General features: G+C 42.8%; 1 long non-coding RNA gene across 2 annotated transcripts in view; it reads right to left on the minus strand.

The window, feature by feature from the left end:
• Positions 1-3,958: 3,958 nt before the first annotated feature.
• Positions 3,959-26,610, minus strand: part of LOC141424167 (uncharacterized) — a 29,579-nt gene continuing 6,927 nt past the window's right edge. Inside the window, exons 1-3 of one of the 2 annotated variants that reach the window (XR_012449097.1) lie at positions 20,054-20,174; positions 14,844-15,037; positions 3,959-6,683 (exon numbers count right to left, since the gene is read on the minus strand). This is a non-coding gene — a long non-coding RNA (uncharacterized lncRNA). Of the gene's footprint in view, positions 6,684-14,843; positions 15,038-20,053; positions 20,175-26,610 lie in introns of those variants that run through there. The other variant, XR_012449098.1, reaches the window with a different exon arrangement.

Here is a 26,610-nt window from a genome sequence, read left to right on the forward strand (position 1 = left end):
GGGTTGCAGGTGAGAGGCGTGTGCTACAGTGGTTATATCAGTGAAACAATGGTGGTGAAGAAGAAATGAAACTACATGCTCAGTTAAAGCACGAATAGTTAATAGAGTGATATGGAGAAAGAAGCTATGGGTATACATACCATGAGGAATCCTTGTTTGGTCTGCTGATGTGTGGGAATTCCCTTCCTCTCCATACCATCTGGGTTGAATTTCCCTTTTATAACTTTGCCAAAAGGAAGCTAACTATCCTAACCACAGGTCACTTAAATGAGGAGACTTTTAGACAATAATAAGTTTACTATGATATTCTATGGCCCTTTATCCCCCTCTACCTCTGTCTTCATCCTGCGTTTGTATATTTTAAATGTGAGAATATTTCCCCAGGGTATTTTCCATGTGGTATTTTTTCATACAAGGGAAAACCCTCCCATTTGAATGTGGTTGGAATACAAGATTGTAAATTGGAAGTGGATTACTTCATTAGTCACCTACATCTAGTACTTCATGGGAAGACCTCTGTCATCTGCGCCTTGCTCTTTTACAAGATGTTTGCCTTTTCTCTTAAAGCTTTTCAACTTTTTGTTTGTCCAGATGTGGGTTTTTCTTTACCTTTCTGTGGAGTATGCTACAGGCCTATTTAACTAAAAATTTTCCAAGCCTGTTAATTCTAGGAAATCTCCACCATCACTTCTTCAAATATTTCCAATTCTGATATTTTTGTTCCTTTTCTGGGACTCCTCCTTATAGAGGTTAACACTTTTACCTCTATACTCTGTAAAACTTAGCTGTGTTTTTATCCCTTATCTCTTTATTCTTTTCTGTTCTCTTCTGGGAACATTCTGTTAAGCCTATCCTCCAACTTACCAACTCATTCTTCAGCCTATTTGTCCTATTTATCTTATATATTGTCTCCTTTCTTTCAATTACTTTAATACGTAATTTTCCACTTTGTTCTTTTTATGATTTCTTATTCTTGCTTCAAATTGCTAATGTTCTCTTTTCTTAATATATTCTTCTCTACTTTTGCTTTGGATGGTATGTAATGGTCTTTCTTTTAATGTAATTTTACACTTTAAGTGTTGAGTTTTCCTGTTTTGTGAGCTCAGGGACTCTTCTCCCCTGCAGTACTCAGCATCAGGAAGAGTTTAAGGAGGGGATGTTGAGCCCCTAACATTAGAACTGCTGTCCTGTTCCCATCTGCTAACACTCACATTACAAATCCTCCATCAGGACCCACCTCTGCCCTTACAGAAAAGAGCAATGGGAGAGGGTGCTTTGTTGTCAGTTTCTAGAACCCATGTTCCCTTCTTGCTATTATAGCTTCTTCAGTATTGATTTGTGGGAAGGGGTTTCCCACAAACTGGGAAACTGACAGGAAGTGAAGCTTCTAAATAGATGATTAATTTCAACCTAAAGGACTGTGAAACAGCGTTGGGTCCCATTTTGTGATGGCCTGAACTGTTGGCTCTATCATCTTTGTCATGCGGTCTCCAATAATTCTCTCCTGGCCTCCAGAAACAGGTATTCATAAGCAGGGTTATCTGGAATCCCTGACTTCAGTGACCCCCTTCATTTCTGTGCTTAGATAAAGTTTCTACGAAACTTGGAGGCTGACTCAAAATACCCCAGGAGTCTTCTTAGCTGGTCAATGCATGCTGTAATGGCCCAGCAAGTGTGGATATATAGATGTGGGTGATAGGCTGGACCTCACTGAGGAAAACCTACATAGCCTGGCTGCTGCCAGGACAGATGGATGGGAATAGGACCCAGAGCTTCAGATTACACAGAAGAGCAGGTCTGGAAAACAATACAGCCTTGTTCTGTATCAGTTAGTGAGAAGTGGCCTCAATATCTTTTTCCTAAGAAAAATCATACTACTTCCTCAGCAACAAAAGCCTACAGTTGTGTGCTATGCTAGAAGTTTGGATTGCAAGGCCAAGACTGAATACATGTGCACAGGTGCACAAATGTGTACATGCTGAGCTTTTGAAACAGGTTTATAGACACTCATCTGCCAACTAATTACCTTTAACCCGATTTCCTAAAAGAGCTCAGAGTTACAATTACAACAATTCATACATTAGAATCAGTGAATAGTCTTCAGGCTTTAAGGTCTCTTACCCTGAACTTAGACCTGAACATGTCAGCTTCTTTTGCACTGGACAGTCAAAATCTTCCCTTCCTGAACATCACATCATTACTTATAAACTTGGGTTAGAAATAATCTATTACTGAGGTTTAGCATATGATCATTCATGTATACTTTTTTTAAGAAGATTTAATTGAACTGTTTCAATGATATGTTGATCTTATATAAATAATAATAGCTATCACTTATCAGTGCTTACCATGTGCAAAGCACAATTCTAAGTGATGTAATTATATTAATTTATTTAGTCCTGTCAAATAATCAAGACCACCAGAGTTAGTAAATAAAAAAGGAGTTGGATGGATTATTAGATAGAAATAGACTAGACAGGGAAAAATTAGATGGTGAGTCTAAAATCTATTGACTTACCAGACATGGGCCCACAGGCTAGTGAAGAAATTCACGGAGAGGGGAACACTGGAGTTGTTAAAGTGCTATCCGGGGGAGTTTTATGTGGTTATTGCGAACTAAGGATCGGACTTAAATACTCTGAAATGAATCTGCAGGCCTAAACACAATCAGTTTAGAAAATGAACAAACAAACAAACAAAAACCCTATCGCTCACTGTTTAGGAAAGACTATTCAGACAGAATTAAAATCTAGCATCCAGTTACTCCAAGTTCACAGCCCCTCAGCAGCACCTGCTGGTTAGACCACCTCGAAAAACGTATAGTCGTGCATGATCTCTCCTTGGCAAATGCTGCTGTAGGCAGAAGGTTTTTCTTTCTATTTCTCACAGGGAGTAGTTATTAAATTCATCTTACAGACCTGGAGACGAAGGTACAGTGATGTTAAGTAATTTGCCTAAGGTGAAGCTAAAATTCAAATCTAGAGGGCAACCCTTTTTCTTTTTTTGGTGGTGGCACTGGGGTTTGCACTCAGGGCTTCCCACTTATAAAGCAGGTGCCAGAGCCAGTCTTAAATCTCCTTCTCAGTCAAGCTAAGAGCAATCATTGCTATAACTCGCTTATTTACAATAATTCAAGTCATTAAAATGATAGCTATTGTTTAATTTCACCTAATTTAAGTGAATAAATATTAACTCAAGGACTACTAGTACTATGACAAGTTAAATCGCGGGTTTAACTTGAGGTCTGACTTTAGCCTCTGCGAGCTGCTGTGTAAGTGTTGGATATGTCACGAAGGCAGTAAAAGCGTGTACTTGCCTTTCTTTTTACATCTCATCTTCTGTGGTATAGGAACCAAGTCTGACTCTCCACAATCACTTGCATCATACAAACCACCCTGAAGGAGTGAGCTGAGTTTCTCTTTTTAAAGATTGATAATCATCACCTTCACACGCCCTCATCTCACCCTGGACCGATATCAGTTTAAAACTTTTCTAATTGGAATTTAGAGGAATTTTTTGTTTGTTTGTATTTGGTTTTGGTTGGTTTTTCAGTACTGGAGTTCGAACTCAGGGCCTACACCTTGAGCCACTCCACCAGCCCTTTTTTGTGATGGGTTTTTCAAGATAGGATCTCATGAACTATTTGCCTGCGCTGGCTTTGAACTGCAAACATCCTGATTTCTGCCTCCTGAGTAGCTAGGATTACAGGTGTAAGCCACCAGCACCCAGCTAAAGAAATATTTTCTAATTGGATATTGTGGGGTTTGTTTTGCTTAACTTTCCCTCTCCTGGTATCTGTGGCTAATTCAAAAGCCACCATCATCTTGAGCCCCTTCAAAAGTGAAATGTTTCCTGGAATCTGAGAGGAGCAGATATGTGACCATTGACTGCTTATATTTTAGGAAGATTTAATTTTCAGAATTACACAATATTTGATAAACCTGATGACTAAGAGAATTGACTGAGCTATATAATGCAATTTTTAATTGCAAAGGAGCAGTACCCAAAGCAATGTAGTATGATTTTCCACATGACCAGTATAAACAGATTCAAAGACAATTCGGAAAGAGAAGTCCTCAAATGGATTTGATCAATCCTAATACCATTGGAATAAATGTACTTCCTCCCACGAGTTCTTTAATGGTAATTATTTTTATGTGCATGTTTTTTGAAAAATTTAATGTCATCACGGCCTAAGTTGTACCTTATGTATACATTGAATTTCAAATGAATAGGCAATGCCATGGTTTCCCTTTTGCCAACTCTAAGGGTTGTAAACCTAAACACAGACAGTAGAATAAGATTTTCTGAGAAGAAAGAGTTCTTAGTTAGCTAAGAAAATGCTAAGTGTAGGACTAGAATGTCTTTGAGACTTCACAACACTAAGGTTCTAAGATTCAATATTTCAAAAGATATTCTGGCAGCCTGGATTACTTTTCAGCAATAAGTTTTGCCACATTCTTTTTCTGGATTTCTTGTGATAGTAATCACTTAGAGACTCCTGTTAAGAATCTTATCACTGAAAGCATGTATGAAAATGTCACAATGAGGCTGGCGAAGTGGCTCAAGTGATAGAGTACCTACCTAAGCAAGCATGAGATCCTGAATTCAAACCCCAGTGATGCCAAAAAATTTAAAAAAAGAAAATGCCACAATAAAACCAATTATTTTGAACAATTAATATATGCAATTAAAATGAGAAAATGAAATGAGGATCTACAAGTCCAGATGTAGTGGGTCAAAAAAAAAAAAACTTTTCACTGAGAACTCTAATAATTAGTGATCACTATGTCAGTGTCATGCCTTCAGAATCAAAAGTAGAAAATTAGTAAAAATGATGTCTACTATAGTTTTTCTTTAAAGCGCATTTAACTGGAATTATTTTTGTTGATAGAAGATTCCTGAATGCTGTTTATTTTACTATTTACTGTACACTTTTGTTCATATCATGTACTATTCTTCACTGCCAGTTGGTGGCGCTCCAACCATGTTGTCTCTACCTGAAAAAAGGGTACAGATTCGTTACATGACTCCAATGGGTAAGGTCAGTCTTGTCTAAATCACATCCAGCCTAAAGGCTGTTTCTAACCGCCTCTTCTCCCCAACCCCCCACATTGATGATAGTGAAAAGGCACTCTTTTCAGTGAAGGAAAGCTTTACCCACAGAGGTAAGGAAATGACTAAGGCAAGTGGGGTGTCAGTGACAGGCCCAGGCCTCTCCTCCTGGTGATGTCTTCAGCAGTTAACTTAACCATCCACACCAGGAGCTGCCCCAGTGACACTGAATGCTGATGCCATACCCAACTCATAGAGGCCTCTTCCATGACCTTCTAACCACCATGACATGGCCATCACGCACTAGCGAAAGATCTGGGGGAAGATCAAGTGTGGGGACCTTATGTCTGCACTGGCTCTTCTGCGTCTTCCTTAGCACCACCAGGCTAGCAGCTTTGCATTTCCCAGGCCAGGAGACTTGCTCCAGGATGCTAAAATGATTTCCATGGGCCATGAACTAAGCTTCTCTCCCCATTTCCTGGATTTTTTTTTAACTTACATTTTGTCTCCCAACTGAGTTTTGAGCCACTACCCAAAAGAAACAAAGGCAAATATCCTTATCTAAATCTGTTTACAAATAGACCAAGATGTGTGATATGCATGTAGATGCTAAGTGGTGCAGAAAAGAAGGAATTTGCAGGTGCCTGGGTACTAAAACGGCTTCACAGAGGGGAGGCATTTAGAAATAGAGGACTGTAGTGTTTGGAACTCTAAAAGGTCTTGGAGAACTTCTGATCTGGGACTCTCAAATAATTCCTCCAGGTCCCAGAAGCTCGTGAATGTATTCCAGGAGTAACCCTCAATGCCAACGAAAGAGGATTCTCAGCCCGCCACCCCCACTTCAACCAAACAGCTCCAGATTGATTGTTTACTTTACTGGGGTTCTGTGTAAGCTTTGCTTGAAAAAAGAATCCTACTCCTTTTTACAAAATTGGAACCACTGGTCTAGTCCAAACTGCTCATTTTATAGATGAGATCATTAAAGCACATAGTGGACTTCCCAAGGTCATACATGGCTTGAACTGAATCTTAAAGACAGGGAATGTTTTGGGTATGCTGAAGTAAGGAGAACAGGTGTCCACAGTGTAAGAAAAATGATCTTTTCTATCAAAGCATTTGTTACCCTCTTAGATTTCTTAAAAATCCCTCAGGTTGCCATCTTAAGTGACTTGCATGTTTAAAGGGTCCTGTTTCTTCTTCCAGATTCCTGTATGACTCCATTCCACCAAACTGCATGCCCTAACCCATCCCCAAGCCTTTTAGCCAGTTGAGGTAGATTGTGAACCTTTGACCTGGACAAATCCTGGGTTAGGGGCAGGTACAACTGTGTCAGGGATATAAGGGGCAGCCACGGTCAGCAATTTTGTGCTTGCGTGTTTGCTTAGCTGGAGGGAGCACGTGCTTGCACCCTTTTGACCAAAAGAAATTGCCTTGTCAAGATTTTTTCTGTCTCTTGTGTGTCTGTTTTTGGCACTGGAGGGTTACTGATTCCAACAATTTGGTGACTCGTCCGGGATATTACATTCCATCCGGGAAAGGGGGACCCTCTGGCTCTTCCCTGGGGAGACGTGTCCTGCTGCCTGGTTGCAGCAGCCCCGAGGTTCGGCCGAAAGCAACAACTTCTGGATCTGTGAATAAACATAGACACCGGAATTTCTTGACAACATGGGTAAAAGAGCTCTGAAGACAGGAACCACGGCAACCACGTGAGTTTTGGGCACAAGCCAAGACAAGAAATGTTATGGGGGTGACCAAGTAATGTCTTCATGTTCAAGATATTGGGACTGGGTGATGTGTGAATGACACGTTGGGTGACACGTGGCGAAAGTGGAGTCCTGATCCATAGTTCCAAGATGACTTCATACTGTTTAAGGTGGATTTTATTTTTAAATATAATCAGGAGCTTATACTGACCGACCAGCTACCAAAAGGTGCTTCAAGCTCCCATGGAGGATGTGGCTGGAGATGGACAAAGCGAAAAAGAATCAGAATGAAGAAACCTCCAAGGCAAAAAAAGAGGGGGGGCTTGAGCTCCTGATAGAGCACAGTCAACCAGAGGGGAGAAATGGGAAATAAAGGCAGCAAAGAGGAAGGCAAGAAAACAAAGGCGCAGGATAAAATACCCTCTGAGAGCCCTCTAGGGAAGATGTTAAAACATTGGGATGATAGCCCCTGTGCTAAAGGGAAAAAGAAACAAAGAATGGTTAAATACTCTTGTTTTATCTGGACCCAAGAACTGATCTTAAAGCCTTTGGCCAAAATTTGGATCTGATTAACTGGGTCTGTCAACTATTAATTTGAGCATGTAAACGACAGGGCCCAGTCCCTCAAGAGGAGATGGAATATGTCCTGTATTGGAGACAGAGTCTGGTAATACTGTTTCCACTTAAGGAAAAAAAAGACAAAAAGAAAAAACCCAAACCCCTTCTAACTGGGATTTACTGTCTTCCCTGCTCCCCACCCCATAACCCTGCTCTTCCTCCAGCTCAGGTGCCATAGCTGGCCCCCACGCTGCCACCCCAGGCTTCTGCTTCCTCACCTCCCCGTCCCAACACTTCCACCTCCCTTTCAACTCCCTGCCCCTTAGGCTTCTGCTTCCCACCTCCTTCTCCTAGTCCTTCCATCTCCAACCCCCTTCAGTCCCCTGTCCCCCAACTCCTTACCCAAAACCCATCCCTACCATGACTCCAAAAGGAGTTAGAGCAATGTTGTCAGACATTGAGAATCTACCTTTTCCTCAGTCCCAATGCGAAAGACTATACTCCCTCTTTCCTCTCAGGGAAGTCCCCCTTGGAGGGTGTGAAACTGGATTCATAAATGCTTCTCTTACCAACTCTGAGGTCCAAAACTTTAAAAAGAAATTGTGACCCTTTCTCAAGGATTCCTTCAGGGTTTCAGAGGAGGTCGATCAATTTTTGGGACCACAGATATAGACTTGGGCTGAGTTAATGTCTATTTTGGGAATTCTCTTCTTGGGGGAGGAAAGAGCAATGATTTGTAGAGCAGCAATGGCTATCTGGAAATGTGAACATCCCCCAGAACAGAACATCCCAGCGGCTGATGTTAAGTTTCCTAACCAAGATACCCAGTGGAATAACAACACCCCAGGACACCGAGAAAATATGAGGGACTTAAGAAATTCAATAATAAGGGGAATCCAGGAATCAGTGCCAAGGTTCCAAAACCTCTCTAAAGCCTTTAATGTTCAACAAGGGATGGGGACTGACTGAGTTTATGAGCCATCTCAAGGATCAGATGAGAAAGTAATGCTGGGCTACACTTAGAGGACCCTTTATGACAGGGAATGTTAAAAATTTCACTTTGTTACAAACAGCTGGCCAGATATAGCAAGAAAATTACAAAAACTAGAAAATTGGAAAAATAGGTCCATAGAGGACTTATTAGGAGAGGCACAAAAGGTGTATGTAAGGAGAGAGGAAGAAAAACAAAAACAAAAAGCAAAGATTATGTTATCCACTATCGAGCAGGTTAATAGGGAAAGGCCAAACCAATATCCTATTTGACCTCAACCAGCCCGGCCTCCCTCATGGGGTATAAGAGATCAGAAAGTCAGAAGATGAAACAAAGAGAGGGGAATATACTGCTTTAAATGTGGGAAGACTGGACACTTTAAGAGAGGATGTCAGAATGGGAAAGAGAGCATAGGGAAACTGTTCCCTTAATGACCTTTGATGAAGAATAGGGAAGTTAGGGGCTCTCTTACCTTGAAGGGACCCACTCAGAGCCCTTGACAAATTTAGAAGTGGAACCACAATGTGAAGTTGTCACCTTCCTGATTGACTCAGGCACCTCCAGACCCTCCCTCTGTTCTCTGCCCAGGGGCTTAATCTATTCCCCAGAGAGTATACTAATTTCTGGGGTAAAGGGAGAAAGCTTTCCAGCTAAACTATTACAAGAAACAGATGTTTATTTCCAAGACAGGACCACTAAGATACAATTTCTCCTAGTCCCTGAGACAGGTCCCAACCTGTTTGGAAGAGATCTAATGACCCTCTTAGGAATGGGTTTACTTGTAAAAAGGGATAAAATACAAGCAATCTCTAAATCTGCTTACTCCAAAGGCCAAGAAGCAAATTAAGCCAATAGTCTGGGCTAGAGATGGGAACCAGGGCGGCCTCCAGGTTGCACCTATCAAAGTTCAATTAAAGAAGACTGGGGAGATTGTTAGGAGAAAACAATACCCCATTCCTATGGAGGGGAGGATAGGTTTGAAGCCAATTATTGAGAGACTGATATGAGATGGGTTCCTTGAACCTTGTACACCTCCCTTCAATACCCCAATCCTCCCAGTCAAAAAGACAGATGGGTCCTACTGGCTAGTTCAAGACCTTAGAGCCATCAATCAAATAGTCCAAGCTAAACAACCAGTTGTCCTGAACCCCTACACTCTCCTCAGCAAAACTCCATATAACCATGATTGGTTTTGTGTAATAGACTTAAAGGACGCATTTTGGGCCTGCCCATTAGATACGAACAGTCGGAACATATTTGCCTTTGAATGGGAAGACCCCCACTCAGGACGCAAGCCACAGTACAAGTGGACTGTCCTTCCCCAGGGATTTACCGACTCCCCTCACCTCCTTGGCCAGATTTCAGAACAAGTCTTAGAAAAGTTCATATTAGATCCCCACATGTGCCTCCTCCAATATGTAGACAATTTACTTTTGTCAGGGGATAATCAGGAAGAAGTAATCAACACCACCATTAGCTTTATAAATTTCCTGGGAGGCTGGGGACTTCATATTTCAAAGAATAAGTTACAGTTTGCTGAAACTGAAGTAAAATATCTGGGACATTTGATCAGTAAGGAACGGAGGATTGGTCCAGAAAGAATAGAAGGAATTACTGGTCTCCCTCTCCCAGGAACAAAACAAGAATTGAGAAAGTTCCTTGGCTTTAGTGGGCTATTGCCATTTGTGGATAGACTCATATCGGCCCCTCGGAAGAACACTGGCCTCTCCCCCTATGAAATGCTTCATGGGCTTCCTTACCTTAGCTCTGTTACTGATGTACCTTCCTTTGAAACCAAGGACTATTTCCTCAAAAATTATATGCTTGGATTGTCCTCTACTTTACTTTGTCTTAGGTAAAAAGGGTTGTTAGCACAGGCTCCTCAAATTGACTTTCCCATTCATCCACACAAGCCTGGCAATTATGTGCTAATCAAGACCTGGAAAGAAAATAAGCTTGAGCCAGCTTGGGACAGACCCTTCTTGGTCCTGTTGACCACAGAGACAGCAGTCCGGACCAGACTGGAGTGGGAGTGGACTCACCACACATGAGTAAAGAAGGCGTACCCACCTGACCAGAAGGGCACAATGGGCTATGTTTTCACATCCAGGCAACACCAAAGTGACTTTAAAAACACTGTAGTGAAAATATTCTTTCTCTTTTATTTGGGAAATGGCATGCTTATTATTAATGTAATTCAGAGCACCTTTCCCTTACTTGTTGAATTTGATGTTTGTCAGGTCCCTCCTTTCGGAGACCTTATGTCCCAACTTCAACTCCAAGGATACTCCCTTCATATGTGTTCCATCCCAGGACCCACAGAGAAGCCTGGTATCCATCCAGAGTGGATGGATGTGAGGTGGAACACTGGATATAAAGGATACACTTCCCCCCTTTTATCAAAATGCTAAGGGCTGGACTAGACCCCAGGGCACTGGAAAGACTCCAATTTCCACCATACAAAGTAATTGACAATCTTTTAGCAGACTACAGTAGAAATTACAGCTGTTTCGGACACACCCCTCTCCTGCTTGTAAAGATAAACAATGTAACCCACTTAGATTAGTCGAAAGCCCTTGGAGTATGACATGAGAGCCATCTATATTTGTAGATATGGGTTGGAGGCAGATGTCTCAGGGACAGACCTGTTAGGTGCCTTTGAGCTCCATCTAGCTCCCAACCCTCCCAGGTGACGCCCAGTTCTACCTCCACTCCAATGTTACCTCCACGGATGTACAACTATCTAATTCAGGTACCTGTGGTAGAAGTCAAGAGAAACTGTGGCTATTGCAATCGGGTACAGGGATACAAATGCTTGGATGGAATGGATAAAATATTCTGTCCACACATTAAATAAGAGTGATTGCTATGTTTGTACTACTGGGAGACCAGAATCTCAGGTGGTCCCATTTTCATTAGGATGGTCCTCAGATCCAGATGGAATGTATTGCATGTTGGCTTTGTTTCAGGATGCCAAAGGCTTGGGGCAACAAATCCTACTGGACGCTATCACCACCATTCCCAGAGGTCAGAGGTCCTGCAGGTCAGCCCCCAAGGATTATTAGGCCACCCGCCCTAGACATCAATTATACCTCATGTCTCATCTGACTGGGGGGATGATTGACAAATGTGGGAAACCTGATGGGATGCAATGAAAGCTGATCCTTCAACAGTCTCACAAACCAGTCTACACTTTCGGTGCACAGAGCCGATGTCTGGTGTACTGCAGAGGACTTTTACTTGAGACTCTCCCAGCTAACTGGGCAGGCACCTGTGCTTTGGTGCAGCTGGCAATCCCTTTCACCCTAGCATTTCGATCCCCAGCCTGTGCCACAACACCTAGAAAAAGGAGAGACATAGACATAGACACTGCAGCCAACCTCAGGGGCTCCTTTGATCCCCATTCTTACACTGATGCCATTGGGGTTCCTAGGGGAGTGCCAAACAAATTCAAAGCCAGGAACCAAATTGCAGCGAGGTTTGAATCGATACTCTTTCGGTGGTCCACTATAAATAAAAATGTTGATTGGATTAACTATATTTATTATAACCAATAAATGTTTGTTAACTATACCAGGGATGCCATCAAAGGAATAGCAGAGCAATTGGGACCAACTAGTCAGATGGCTTGGGAGCATCAGACATGATGTTGATTGAAAGGGAGAGGTTTGCATGATTGGGGTTTTGTGTGTTGGACGTATATACCAAATAATACAGCCCCTGATGGAACTATTAGTAAGGCTGTACAGGGATTAACTACCCTATCTAATGAGCTAGCTGAAAACTCAGGTATAAACGATCCCTTCACTGACTTAATGAAAAAATGGTTTGGAAGATGGAAAGGCTGGATGACCTCAGTCTTCACCTCCTTGATGGTAGTGGCTGGAGTTTTAATTTTAGTAGGGTGCTGCATACTTCCTAGTGTCCGAGGACTAATACAGCGGGTAATTGAGACAGCCCTCACCAAACAATCACTCCTGCCTTACCAAAATAACTTGTTTCTATTAGAAATGCAGGAATATGAGAACCAATGGCTCCTAAATGAGTTTGAAGAAAAGAATTTAAAGTGAAAAGAGAGGGGAAACTGTAAGAAAAATGATCTTTTCTATCAAAGTATTCGTTACCCTCTTAGATTACTTAAAAATTCCTCAGGTCGCCATCTTAGGTGACTTGCATGTTTAAAGGGTCTTTGCTTCTTCTTCTGGATTCCTGTATGACTCCATTCCACCAAACTGTATCCTCTAACCCATCCCCTAAGCCTTTTAGCCAATCGAGGGACATCGTGAACCTTTAACATGGACAAATCCTGGGTTAGGGGCAGGTACAACTGTGTCAGGGATATAAGGGGCAGCCACAGTTGACCACTTTGAGCTTGCGTGTTTGCTTAGGTGGAGTGAGCACATGCTTGCACCCTTTTGATCAAAATAAATTGCCTTGTCAAGATTTTCTCTTTCTCTTATGTGTCTGGTTTTGGCACCTGAGGGTTATTGATTGCAACAACACGGGAACAAGAAAGAACTACATCTCCATCTGACCAACAGAGTAGAAAAGCATGTTTGTCAAAACACGTGAACCTAAAGATAGTCTACATCTGTCACCCAGATTCTATTAGAGGGATATATTTGCTTACTGTAGACACACACACGCATTTAATATTTACTAAACCCCAAACCCATACCCACAGAATTTGAAAATAGAATACTCATTTCATGGTTCAGATGATTTTTTTCTTTTCCAACTCTTGACTGAAAGTTACTAATTACTGTTTCTCAAAATGCCTTTAGTATAAATAAGAAAAATGCAGGACTCCCTCCTAGAGATCCTAATCCAGGGTCCGCAGTAAATACACTGGTAGAGTTAGCAAATTGTGTGTAAATCTTACCGTATTGTGAAATGTTGAGTATTTTTCACATCTTCCATTTCTTCCTTATTTTATTGAATAAGTAATTAGTGTCATGCTAACTTCACAAGCTTGGGCATGCCAAGAGTCAACACAAAGAGCTTAACTCTTAAAAAAGAGTTGAAAAATCTGTAATTCAGGTTATAAGGAAAAACATCATGTTTTCCTTCTGTTGCTTTCTACTCTGCTAGTAAAGAGCAAACAGAAGGTACCCCCTTCATCTTCCTGTTGCATTTAGATGAAAGAAGACCACCTCAAACCAACTTAAGCACAAAAGAGAATTCAGAAGTCCAACAATGGAAAAATGGAGAGGTGGATCACATCCAGAGGGAGGAGGTGTGCAAATGATGCTCTTCCTCCCCTCTCTTCTCCTCTTCCCTCTCTCTCTTCTCTTCTCCCTTCTCTCTCCTTTCCCCTCCTCTCCCCTCCCTCTCCTCTCCCCTTTTTCCTCTCTTCTTCCCCCCTCCTCCCCCCTCCCCCCCCCACCTCCCAACATGCTTTATTCTGTGTTGACTTCATCCTTGCTCAGGCTCTCTTGGATGGAGACAAAACTTCAACAGTTGCAAGCATGCAAACTCAAAGCTCTCCAACAAGAGAGCATGACTGGTCCAGTAGCTCCAGGGATTCAGAATTTCCTCTCACTGGCATTAGTCGCTTCATGTGCAGGTGCCACTCCCCACCCACATACACACCTTGATATTGCTTTGATTCTGATTGGTCTACTTGCTGCCTTCCCCACACACTGAGAATTAGGAAACTGCCAGAGATTATGTTCTGGTAGAACTGAGTCTTAAAAGATGTAATTGAAGCCAAGGGCTAAAAGTCAGGGAGGGGTGGTCCCCCAAAGGGTCAAGAAAGATTCTGTTGCAGGAAGAAAGGATATTGGGCAAAAAACCCACAGCTGTGCCCTCCCTTCACCTGTCCATTTCTGCTCCTCTCTGTGCTGGTGGGATGAGCCACACCTGATATGCTGGAGGGCTCTAACACAGCTAAATAATAGAAACTTTTAACCATGCTAGTCTGCCAGTCAATTATGTATTCATTAAACAAATAATTACTTGTAGTAAGCCACAAATTTGGACGGAGCACATATGAGGAGTGGTTGGGCAAAGGCTTCCAGGAATCCCTGCCTCAGGAAGTGCCCCAAAACCAACTTCCTGGTGACACATTTTGAACCTTAGCCTGTTGTCAGGGTTTTTTTTCTTTCTTTATGCAAACTCCAGAGTTTCAGCCCTTCTATTTTTTTCTACTTTGTTTCCTGGAAGTTTTCTCTTCTCCTAACTTTGGCTAGGCATAAGACATGTCTTCCCAGCTACTTCTGATACTCTTAAAAATAAGGCAAAAGATTTTTTTCTTTATGAGGACTGGAGATACACTACAGATTAGGAAAAGCTCCAAGATCCAGAAGCCTTTGTGTCTTCTTACAGGCATTATTTCTGACCATTGCCCTTTTCATGTACCCAACCTTAGGGAATTCCTAGCCTTCATGGCATTCTATCTTCTCTTCAGTGACTGACGTGGAACTCACAGAATCTCTCTTGCTCCTGTATATTGGAAACATCAGCTGCAGTTACTGAATGTTTAGGGCCAGGCACTGTGCAAAATACCTTGGAATATCATCTCATATAACCCTTACCTCTCCTCTGAGGTGGATCCTATCACCACCATTAAAGAGGAAACTGGGGGCCAGGGAGATTAAGTTGCTTTTCTGAATTCATACAGTCAAGGGACTGGAACCAAGGTCTTCTTGGCGCAGAAGACATGTTTTTCACTGCCATGTACTGTCCTCTGTGGCCCTCTGCTGCAGGAAGCTTTTTCCAGCATTGGAGCCTGCAGGTACAGAATGACAAGAATAAACAGGGTATGCTATAATACCATTCTGTATCCCCCAAAACTCAGGAATGTCAACACTTCTAAAGACCAAAAGGTTGAGTGGTTTGAATTCAGTCTGAGAACACACACACACAAACACACACACACACACACACACACACACACATACACCATGCACAGAAGAGGCTATCATAGAGATTTCTTCATGTTACTCCAGGTGGTACCTAGCCAGAAGCATCTGTTTATGTAATGAGTGTTTCTCAGTCATTTCTGGTATGGTTCTCAATGTTTTCTTCCATCCCATTCTATTTTTTTCATTGCTTCATCCACCAGCAATGGATTTTGCTGAGCTTCACTTCCTATAGCTTGAATTACAAAAGAAACCTCTCTTTTATTTCCATATATAAAACCATCACGCAATATTGAATATGATTTTCAGAATACAGTATTTAAAACCTCAGATGCATACTGGTGAGTGCTAGCCCAGCATCAGTCCTGCACATACCACAACCAGGAATTCTGAAAAATTTCCTGAAGGCACCTCACTTACCCCCTCAATTGAGAATAACTAAGTGGGACTTAGTGTTGCTGCTAATGATGCCACAAAACTTCACTAGGTTAAGAAGAAACAAAAAATGGAGATTATATAATTCTTTCTTTTACACAGTGCTTCCTCCCAACCAATTTTTCCATCCTGCTGGAGTTGATCATTCTCAGTCCAAGACATGGAGTTAGCAAAGATGTGCGACAACAGCCAAGTATGTCACTGTGTATCAGAATGAGGCTCTACAATCCACTGCATTGCTATCAACTGGCATCACCTACTGCTCACCTCAAACTTCTACTATTAGGAAACTCAGCAGGTGTCTGCAAAGCAGCACCCACTAATTCCTCTCAAGGGAATTTCCATTTGCTTTTTAGGTCACGAGAAGGTGAGGCATTTATTTCATAATCCTTGAATGTTGACTCAGTCAATGTTTAGAAGCCAACACCTGAACTGGGAGCATTTCTGCTCTTACCTGTTAGGAGAGTAGTATGGTGACATACCAAAAGTGTTTGCCCTTCCAGGAAGCAGCACTCCCAGGCAGAGCCTCAGTGTGATGCTGAAAGTAGGAACACTGTTCAGCCCAGTGAAACAGCAGCAGGGCCAGAGAGAGATGGGACCAGAGTAAGTGGAAGGTAAGAACAGCCACAGGGGTTGCTGAGAGAACTCATCAGTAAGTTCATGCATGTGAAAACCTCTGTTGATTCCCAGAAATGATTGGAAGGCCTTTGCAAGAACTGCAGCTCTCCACTGGGAGATTCAGAGACAAAAATAGGGAAAAAAGGGCCATATTTTTGTTCACAAAATATAAGTTATGGTCAGCCCTCCATATCCAAATGTTGTCATCCATGGGTTCCACACTTGTGAACTCAACCAACCACAGATCAAAAATATTCAGAAAAAAATCTGTACTAAACATATACAGAATTCTTTTCTTTTCATTATTCCTTAAAAAATATAGCAATGAAGGGGGGAGAAATGACCCAAACATTGTATGCACATATGAATAAAATAAAAAATAGAAAAATATATAGCATTTATTTACCTGGTATTTGTATTATACTCAATATGACAAGTAGCCTAGATTTAGAATATATGGGAGGTATAAGTTGGTTATATGCAGGTGCTACCTATTTTATATAAGGGGCTGAATATTCAAGGATGTTGGTATAGGGGGTCCTGGAACCAAACCCCCACAGATGCCAGGTAACTGGATATTCATGCAATTTGATGGAATTTTATGAAAGGCCTATGGGTGGTGATGCCAGGAAGGTAAAGGTGAGTTTCCTTCCTCATGACACTCATGCAAACTCATTAGGGAAGGTTTGTCAGGGTATTTCTGGGATTCTGTGGAAGGAAAAACCTGAACTATTAGCCCTTGAGATTTCTTTAGGATCATCTCAAATCTCCAATGCCTTGCCCCAGAGTTCCCCCATATTAACAATTCCTCAGGATATAATCTCTTGGTCTTCTGACTTTAAGCTCCCTGCCAGCTATCTACACCATCATGGCTCTTCTGCCTTCCCTGAAGTCCCTGAACCAATACATTTACACAATAAGGAAATCCATGATTGCGTTACTGCTAGAGTGGAAAGCAACATTCCTACAGTAGGAAACTGGCTCTAGATATTACACAACATTCATAAAATGGAATAGCAAGTAGCCTTACAAACATGGATGAGTTAGATCTATATCTACTCAAGGTAAACTGTTAAGTGACAAGAACAAAGGTAGGACAGGGAACAGATGTGATACTGTTTAAGAAAAAATATAGGAATATCTCCATGGAAGGTGTTGGCAATAATGGCGCCGATAGGTTTCAGTTCTTACTGCACCCTTAAGCTTCTGTTTTCCAGGGTCCTGGTCCTGCCTCCCAGGGTCACAGTCCTGCCTCAAGTCTAGCTTGAACCCTCCTTCTGCCCCAACCTCCAATCAGCATGAACAATAAGATCCTAACCAACCAGATCATGCTGAGCCCACTGAGAGGTATTTAAGCCCTTGCCCCTCCTGCTTCTCTCTCTTGGCTCTCTCTTGGCTCTCTCCCTCTCCCACCTGGCAATAAAGAATCTCTTGGCCAGATCACTCCTCTCCACGTGGTCACTTTGGGGCCTATATTTCCTTACAGAAGGAAACTGATAACCATCTTTGCATTTGGAAAGAGGAATTAAATCCAGGATCAGGAATGAGCAGAAGTACATATTTGCATATGGTTTTGAAAAGTGAGCCAAAGCTATAGTAAAAACATTTCTAATGAGGAAGGAGGTGGAGAAGTCACACACTAAGTACATTAGAGACCAAGTTTCAACCATATTGAAGATGTTCTGGGGGAGAAAAAGTAGGCCCTGTAGCTACACTCTCCAGAACACTTCAGATACTTCTGGTCCCAGAGGTGCTTTTGAACACCTGTTACTAGGAGCACCTCGTCTGCCTTCCCATATCACACCTTCCACTCTGTGGGGTTTTTCATGAGTTCTCATTTCTCCACTCATCAAACTTTAATTCTGCCTCCTCCTTTAAAGCTGTTGGGTAAAGACTCCCTTCCTCTGTGATGTGCCGCTAGGCCAACAGAGCTATACCTGTGATGTGCTGCACTCCACAATCCTGGAGCACAAACACTGCCACATGTCTCCATTTCTCTGAAGAAAATTAAATCTGATTTTGTCCAAAACCCCTTTGCCCCTCCTTTGGGATGATCAAAGAACTTGAGAGTCCTAGTTCCCACCATTCGGGAACTTTAGGCAGAGACCTTTCGTGAATGGTAGTGGCCAGTGAGCTTTCTTTGTCCAAGTCCCCACATTCCATCTTCAGCCCTTTCCATAGTGTCTACCACCTCCAGGTCAGAGAAGGTCCAGATATGCACAGCTTCATTTCATTTGATCCACCCTAGGTGCATCTGACCCCAGGTATTGGGTGGCATGTGGCACACATCCCCACCACACAAGACTTGCTAGCGTCTCTCTGTCCTCAGAGCTAGGATTCTCCCTTCTTCCCCTCGAAGCCCAGTTCCCATCTCCTGCCTCCGCCTAACTCCTCCTTACATTTCAAAACCAGCATTTCCATTCAAAAAGCAAAAGAACTCAACATTCTTCCCATTCCTCACCTAAACAAGGGATTTGGGAACTGAGAACACTGAGTCCTGTGTGCCCTTCCTGTAAGGGAGAATGGAACCTGTAGAGCAAAGCATCTCCACATAGGAATTATCAATACATTAGTCTTTTATCCATTCTCTCATCCGACCTTTGAACTTCATTAACAGGAGATGCTTCTTGTGAAGTAATGGGCTTACTCCCAATTAGAGTGTTAAAGACAGAAAAACAATCTATTCAATGATACCTTTTATGGGTGGTAAGGGAGGGGGTGGAGGGTAGAGGGGAGAAATGACCCAAGCTTTGTATACACATATGAATAATAAAACAATTTAAAAAATGATACTTTTTAAAGCACAACAAAGAAGATTTTATTCAAAAACATGACAATAGGTTTGTGACAGTCATGCAACAGGGTAGAGAGACTGGGCTCAACTCCAAAAATAGCATGGGCAGAGGGAATTTATAGCCAAGAGACAGTGGATAGAAATACTAAGGAGAAACATCAGGGATAAGGGGGAATTCTGACTGAATCAACCTTGCAAGATTCCTGCTGCAGACCAGGTGATCAGACATCACCTGAGGGATGGTGGAGGTCAGATAGAGAGGATGGAATGAGGGGCATCTTGCTAAACTGACTTAGCAGGATTCTTCACTCAAATAGGATTTTAAAAGAATGGACACAGATGGATCCAGCAGAGGCTTCAGAAGCCTAACTGAAGTTTGGCCAAGCAAAGAATCTTCGCCAGGAAGCTAGTGCAATTGTTATCTGGGGTTCCTGCAACTTGGATTCCCGGATTTAATTTCATGGAGAGCAACTGTTATAGTCCAGTTGCGTGTCGTGGAATGGGTAAGCTTCTCAAGGTTTGGCCATGAGCCTGAGAAGTTTCAAATAGTTCTCAAGACCTTATCTCAAAAACAAACCCAGCCAAAAAAGGGCTGGTGGAGAGACTCGAGCAGTAGAGCACCTGGCTAGCAAGCATGAGGCCCTGAGTTCTCACCCCAGTATTGCCCCCAAAGTAAATAATAATAATAAAGACCTCTACAGAGCAGAGCAGGAAAGCTGTACCACCTCTCCCATGTCTCCTCCTCCTCAGAGTCACCTGTCCTGTCTCCTGTCTAGGCATTCACACCCCACACAGTACACGGATTCATGCACATATGCCATTTTTTTTAGTTCTTATTTTTATATAGATACTATTTTGCAACTTTTAGAACTCTTGGAAACTTCTCATGTTAGGATACATAGACACATGTTATTAATATATGGCCATGCACACGATGCTCTCATATGCTACATTTTTACATTCATGCAAAAGAAACTGTCCTAGAGAGAGGCTCCATAGTACAAAGCTCACCACAGACATCTCTCCCTTGCATTACCTATAGCCGCGTCCTCATCCACCACTTGAAGATGCGAAAGAAGTCCACCAAAGAACATTTCTGTCATGAGTATACTTCTCATGTGTCTGAATGGAAGACCTTTAATTGTGCCTTAAATTCTGTGGAGTAATGAAACATGTAGATTATCACATGGGGATAAGAAAGCATGAAGAAAGGCTTAGAAGCTATTGTTTCTTCTCCTTAATTTTATTTATTTATTTATTAGTGGTAGTGGGGTTTGATCTTGGGGACTCACGCTTGCTAAGCAAGCACTCTAGCCCTTTAGCCACACCCTAGCCCTTTTTTACTTTAGTTGTTTTTCAGGTAAGGTCTCACATTTTTGCACAGTGCCAGCCTCAGACCACAATCCTCCAACCTATAGTTTCCTGGTTAGCTGTGATTACAGGTACTCACTATCACCCCTGTGTCAGACAGTTGTACACCTGATCTTAACAAAAACTGTTTACTGTTGGCAATAATGGCACCAATAGGTTTTGGTTCTTACTGCACCCTTAAGCTTCTATTTTCCAGGGTCACGGTCCTGCCTCAAGTCTAGCTTGAATCCTCCTTCTGCCCCAACCTTCAATCAGCATGAACCATAAGATCCTAACCAATCAGATCATGCTGAGTCTCACTGAGGGGTATTTAAGCCCTGCCCCACCTCGGTTCTCTCCCTCTCCCACCCTGCAATAAAGAATCTCTTGGCCAGATCACTCCTCTCCACGTGGTCACTTTGGGGCCTACATTTGGTGCCATACTCAGCTCACATTATGATATCCAGGGAACTAACCCTTCCAATTACCGCTCAAAAAGAGGTCGCTACTAATGTTCTACAATCCCAACAAAACTTACATAAATCCCTTCACCAGCCCTCCACCCCCCCTACCTGGCTCCAACTATTCCAGTCCTCACTACAACTCCTAAACCTAACCGTGCCCATTAATGTCACTGACTGCTTTCTTCGTGCCTCCCTCCAACGTCCTTTACTGGCTGCAGTTCCCATTAATGCTTCATCTTCTATCAGAGCTTCCCCTGCCTTGCGGAACTCCTCATGCACTCCTCCCTTGCCCTCTGTACCTTTATGGGAACCTGACTTTACACAGGTCCTCTTCCCACAGGTCCTCTTCCCACACACACCTGCTGTATCCTGCCCTTGGCATCTTGGTCCAACTTTTCTCTCTCCTGTCATACCAATCTCACGGTTACAGAACAACTGGCATCCCCCTCCCTCCCGGGACTATATTTCTGGTGCCACAACACCCTACACTCCTGCATAGCTCAAGCTACTCCTGGGCCCTGCATACTGGAAATTATAGTTCTCCAACTCACTCTCTACTGGGAAGCTGAACTCTCCCTCCTATTTGGTGCTGGACCAAAGCGTGCTGCCTTCTTGCCCATAATGGTTGGTATAAGTCTGGCGACCTCCGTTGTTGCCCCAGGCTTCATGGGGGGAGCCCTTGGCCATAGTTTGATTTCAGCAAAAGACTTTGAAGATCGCTTACAGATCACCCTTGAGTCCACCTCGGCCTCACTGGCTTTCCTTCAACGTCAGCTAACTTCTCTAGCCCAGGTGGCCCTACAAAATCGCAGGGCCCTAGACCTCTTAACGGCTGAAAAGGGGGGGACCTGCTTCTTCCTCTGGGAGGAATGTTGCTACTATGTCAATGAGTCTGGGATTGTAGAACAGAATGTTAAAAAATTAACAGACTTGGCTGAGGACCTCCTAAAGAGACCCACTAAAAACACCTTAACCGACCTACTAAACTCTCCTCTCGTCACCTGGCTCCTGCCCTTTTTGGGTCGTTTGCTCATGCTCGTTACTCTATGCACCCTCCTACCCTGTTTACTGCAATTTCTCAGATCCCAGGTAAACACAATCTCTAATCAAACTTTCAACCTGCTTCTCCTCCAAGGATACCAACCCCTCATAGCTCAACCAGAGTACACCTATAATGGACCCTACCAGGACACTGGGTTATAATGGACCCCTCACAGAACGCCTGCTGCAATTCCTCGACTCCCTACATGAGGATAGTTGGCTGATACCCACCATGCAGAGGTCTGAGGATTGGCTCGAGACTCTTTACGACCTATGGCTACAAGGGACCTTCATCAACTTCAGGGAAGAGGAAATTTTCAAGGGACCTTCATCAACTTCAGGGAAGAGGAAATCTTCATTTTCAGAGCCTGGGTGTACACCATCATAAGGCTCAGCACCCCAACATTGTTTGCCAACTAACCCTCCGTTCCCCTACGCCACCCTTTGCCAGCTGGAAGAAGCCAGAGTGAACACAACGCCCCCCTTATTGCAATAAGGCACAATAATGGCACCGATGGGTTTCGGTTCTTACTGCACCCTTAAGCTTCTATTTTCCAGGGTCACTGTCCTGCCTCAAGTCTAGCTTGAATCCTCCTTCTGCCCCAACCTCCAATCAGCATGAACAATAAGATCCTAACCAATCAGATCATGCCAAGTCTCACTGAGAGGTATTTAAGCCCCTGCCCCCCCCCCACCTCTCTCTCCCTCTTTCTCTCTCTCTCTCTCTCTCTCTCTCTCTCTCTCGGCTCTCTCCCTCTCCTACCTGGCAATGGCCAGATTGTGCTCCTCTCCGCGTGGTCACTTTGGGGCCTACATTTACTGTTTTGATGGCTTGGTGACTGTGCAGCTTGCTTTTCTCTCAAACTGTTACCTCCCAGGTTAAATAGACTCAGTCAGTGGTGGGATAATTTTAGCTTTGTCCAAGCTTCTGTTGCTTTACCTCTGCATTTCTGACACTGCTGTATGTACTTCATGCAGCCTGCAGTCACCAAGTGTCTGCTCATGAGCCTGAATTTTTTGTCAATGGACATTTTATTATCATTGTTATACTGGGGTTTAAACGTGGGGACTAATACTTGCTAGCCAAGTGCTCTACCACTGGAGTCACACCTCCAGCCCTTTTTGTCTTAGTTTGTTTTTTTTTTTTTTCCTTCAGATAGGGTCTCACATTTTTGTCCAGGGCTGGTCTTGGACAAAAATGATCCTCCTACACTCCACCCCCTGAGTAGCTGTGATTACAGGCATCTGCCACCACACCTACCTTTTTTTTGAGATAGAGTTTCCCTAACTTTTTTCTCTGGACTGGTCTCCAAAGGCAGTCCTTCTAATCTCTACCTCCTGAGTCACTGGCATTACAAGCATGTACTACCACACCCAGCTTATTATTGGTTTTTAATCCTTGGCACTGAACCAGTTTTTCCATCCTCATTTTAACTTTAATGCCTCTCTATTCTGCTCTTTCATCATCTTCTCCTGACTCCACTTGTTCCTCCCTGTGCTGGAGCCCACAATTGGCTGTTCTGACCATGTAACAAATTCTGGAAGTCATTGTCCCCTTGGCTTTACACTGTGACATGTTGGCCTGCCCATCTTCAGCCTTGACTCCACAATGTCCTGTTAAATACTGTTAAAGCCCTGTTATTGATAAGCCTTTTTGTAATAACCCTTCTAAAAGTTTATTTTTCCTTTAAATGTGCTGACATGTTGGGTCCTGGGGAGGTTTAACTCCCTAATTGATAGCTCCTAAACTCTTCCCCAGAACCCTGGCTCCCTTGAGCTAGAAGGCCAGACTGCCTTCATGGCAGCACCCAAATCAGACTCTGGCTCCAGAAGACACTGCCCCAGTAAGCAGCGTACATCAGACTTTTTCCACTGCAGCAGTGACCTTCACCCAGCCCAGAGGGGAAGTATTTCCATTCCCTGGTGGCCTAGCAGAAGACCTCTGATTGGTGACAGGGACTGCACCATGATTGCTGCAAACACAATCCTTCATTAGCATGAGGGGACTTTCATGACTGATGCAGACACCCTTGTAGCAACCCTTTTCTGACTATATAAGTGGCTGCTTGACTTATTTTGTACTGGGGAATACTGTCCTGTACTGCCTCCTTCGTGTTACAACATTAGTTCCCAGTAAAGACTTTTTCTCCAGTGGTCTTGCCTACCTTTGGAAAAGGTGGAAGAGAAAAAGCACTGTGCGAGAGGCAGACATGGTGGCAAGAGGGCAGCTTGGGCTGCCCTGGGAGCACAGCAATAGCAAAGCCAGCAAGTGGTTCCTGTGGCAGCAGAGCTGCCCCAGGAAGAATTGACAGAGCAGCCAAGAGAGCAGGGGTGTCAGGGAGAGTGAAATTGGCTTCAACAGGAGAGGCATCGAAAGTGAAACTGACAGTGGCTGGTGGCAATCTGCTGTCTTAGCTATCAAAGGCTGGGAGCTGACTGCTGCTGCCTGCTTCATCCCCTGCCACTGCCTGCAAACACCTGCCAAGGGCCCAAAGTGACTGGAGGAGCTTTTCCTCATCTACCCATGATTTTTACCCAGCTAGAGCAGAAGGACCGCAGCCAGCTGGTTTATAATATCTCCAACTGTGGCTACTACTTTGTCCCACCGAGTATTCTCTCCCACACTTAACTGGTCACTTCCTCTATCCAAAACAGTACAGATCACATACACAAGCCTCCCTCAGACTAAAGATCATTTTCCTCATTCCTTCTATATTCCTGTGTCTCCTTAAACTATTGTTCTATCCCCTTCTCTGCCAAGGTTCCTTATGAAAGAAATGTTTTCTCTATCTCCTTATCCTCCCAATCACTTTCTTAAATAAGTGAAAAGTTAAAACTTAAGCCAATGGCTCACACCTGTAATCCTCACTGCTATGTAGTCAGAGACCAGGAGGATCATGGTTGGAAGCCAGTCCAGGCAAATGGTTCAAGAGACACTACCTTGAAATACCCAACACTAAACAAGACTGTCAGAGTGGCTCAAGTGGTAGAACACCTGCCTAGCAAGAGTTAGGTTCTGAGTTCAAACCCCAGAACTGCCAAATAAAGAAAAAAGTTAAAGTAATATATGAATATGGTAAACAATAAATGAAGAAAGATGGAAAATAAAGTACACTTACCCCATCTGACTGCTAGCTATTTTCCCCAAAGACCACTGGGGAAATTGATTCAGACTCAGGGTTCTAAGTCTATTTTTAGAAAAAAAACCCTTGATTTTCTATACTGTATTGTATGGATACATATATAATACATATAGCATATATATTTTACACTCTCCCACACTTGCAAGTGTGGGTGTTCATGTATATATATACATGTATATATACACACACACATATTTATACATATATGGAAACTTGCCAATTTTATACCTATGGAATCACATTACTGACCTTATTTTTTTAAAAATTCAATACTATATCCTGGTGAGAGGTCTGAACAGTGAGGTGACAAGGGTAAAAGAGTAACTTCCTTTTCATTGTATACCTTTTTGTATTAGAATTTTTTTATATTTCTTATTTGATAAATAAATCACTTAAATTATATATCTTGAATATCTTTCCATTTTAGCATACACAGATATAATTATTTTTAATGGCTTCAAAATAGCTAGTTATCTAGATATACTCTGGTTTGCATAATTATTTCCATATTCATGAATGTTTGGCTCATTCTCAGAGTTTAGAGTTATCATCACCACAGACAATGCCACAGACAGAATCCTCATCCATACATCTGTAGTATCTTGGTGACATTTCTTCTCTTCCAGATCCCAGGACTACCTGAACATAGACATCATGATAGCTCCTTTCTACCTACTCATCCTAAGTGAGATGAGTCTTCCTGAATAAGCTTTTTTTTTTTTTTTTTGCAGTACTGGGGTTTGAACTCAGGACCTTCACCTTGAGCCACTCCACTAGCCCTATTTTTGTGCTGATTTTTTTTTTTGAGATAGAGTCTCATGAACTATTTGCCTTGGGTTGGTTTTGAACTGCAATCCTCCTGATCTCTGCCTCCTGAGTAGCTAGGATTATAGGTGTGAGCCACCAGTGCCTGGTCCTGGATAAGCTTTTGCAGGAGAGCTGGCAGGGGAGAAGGCCAGGATCAGGACCCAAGTGGTCTGAGAAATTCCTATGAACCATTAGGCAGCAAGACAAGTAGGTTAGGAGGATCTGAATAGTCAGGTGACAAGGGTAAAAGAGTTATTTCCTTTTCATTGTATACCTTTTTGTATCATTAGAATTTTTTGATATGTCCATATATTTCTTATTTGATAATGAAATCACTCAAGATAGCTCAAGTCTGGAACTTTTCACAGTTTCCCTTACCCCATAGAAAACTCACACATTTTTTTCTAAGCCACGCTGGATTTTGCCCAAGGCTCTTTGCACCTGGTCAGTAGGCACAGGGCAGACCAATGAATCAATTAGGCATGTGACTAATTAGTGAATGAGAAGCCAGTCCCCTTCTTGCAGGTGCAGTCCATTCTTTAAGAATGATTCTTGGAGCCCTTCCTACTTAGCATAGGGTCAGGATGGGACAAAAGCACAAAGTCCAACCCTCCTTAGTAGGCCAGGTAGAAGGGAGAGCAGGGAGTGTGTGCTGATGGTCAGCAAGCCCTAGGAAAGCAGTCTGGTCAAGTAGTGGCAGCTGTTTACATAAGATGCAGTATTTATCACTTTTTTGTCCTCAATTTGGCCTCTTAATTCTACTACAAGAAAGTCCCACTCAATATACC

This window comes from Castor canadensis, chromosome 6, assembly GCF_047511655.1.
Source record: "Castor canadensis chromosome 6, mCasCan1.hap1v2, whole genome shotgun sequence".
NCBI lineage: Eukaryota > Metazoa > Chordata > Mammalia > Rodentia > Castoridae > Castor > Castor canadensis.